Here is a 1224-nt window from a genome sequence, read left to right on the forward strand (position 1 = left end):
GCCTGGGCAACGTAGTGAGACCCTGTGTCTACTAAACAAAAGAAAAAACTCAGCCAGGTGTGGTGGCGGTGCACACCTGTAGTTCCAGCTACTTTGGAGTCTGGCATGGGAAGATCCCTTGAACCTGAAAATTCTAGGCTGCAGTGAGTATGGGTGGATTTTGGTGTACACAGAAATGGGGGAGCTGGAACTAATCCCCCCCATATACCAAGGGACAAATTGTATCTGTTTTTATAATTATACTGTAGGATGCATTATGTTCCATGACAATGGTAATTTTTAATGCCAGTTTTTAATTGAGTGGAATTAACATAAAAATAACAAAAGTAGCAGCTAATATTTACTGAGCTGTTACTAGGTGCCTATAAATACCACAGATTTTTAAATTCCCCATAACTCTTCCTTATTCCACGTAACCACTCTATCTTAAATTACTCATGCTTGCTTTGGTAGCACATATACTAAAGTTGGAACAATGGAGGGATTGGCATGGCCTCTGTGCAAGAAAGACATGCAAATTTGTGAAGCATTCCTTTTTTTAAAAAAAAAAAAGAGAAATAAAATTACACCCGGATTTTCACTGTGTGCATATGAGCTTTTGTTTAGGTTGAATTATATCCAAAGATGGTATTTCCAAAAGTGAGATTACTGTGAGTCACAGGGCATGAGCATTCTTATTACACTTGATGTAAATTGTCGAGCTTTCAGGCATGGTGGCTGTCTGCTTATAATTCCAGCACTTTGGGAGGCTGAGGTGGGAGGATTGCTTGTGCCCAGGAAGTTGTGGCTGCAGTGAGCCACAATTGTACCACTGCACTCCAGTCTGGGCAACAGAGTGAGACAGAAGATTGATTTTTTAATAGAATTTTTCTGTTCACTTGAAGATTTGGCCAGGACTGTGCTATATGAAAATTCTTCACAAAATAATCATCTCATCCAATTAATGTTGGAATTGGGAACAGAAAATGTTTTGGTGACTATTTATTCCTTCACTTGCTGTTATATAAAATATTGCCAGTGGGCATTTAACAACCAAAAGTGTCATCTCAGAGCTACCCACAATGAAAGGTGATGTCTGGGGCCCAGGTGTGTTGAGGTCCCCATGTCTGGGCTATGGGTGCTGAGTGGGACTTACTTGTCCATCCGTTTTCTATATTCCAGCACTGGGAAACTTGGATTTATCCATCTTGATAAGAGGTCATTTAAATTCCACTTGGCAAGAAC

The 1224-nt window shown here is 40.2% G+C and overlaps 1 pseudogene; it reads left to right on the forward strand.

The window, feature by feature from the left end:
• Window positions 1–441: 441 nt before the first annotated feature.
• LOC119621402 (U6 spliceosomal RNA) lies at window positions 442–541 on the forward strand (annotated as a pseudogene).
• Window positions 542–1224: the final 683 nt, after the last annotated feature.

The sequence above is a fragment of the Chlorocebus sabaeus genome, chromosome 28, assembly GCF_047675955.1.
Source record: "Chlorocebus sabaeus isolate Y175 chromosome 28, mChlSab1.0.hap1, whole genome shotgun sequence".
Lineage (NCBI taxonomy): Eukaryota > Metazoa > Chordata > Mammalia > Primates > Cercopithecidae > Chlorocebus > Chlorocebus sabaeus.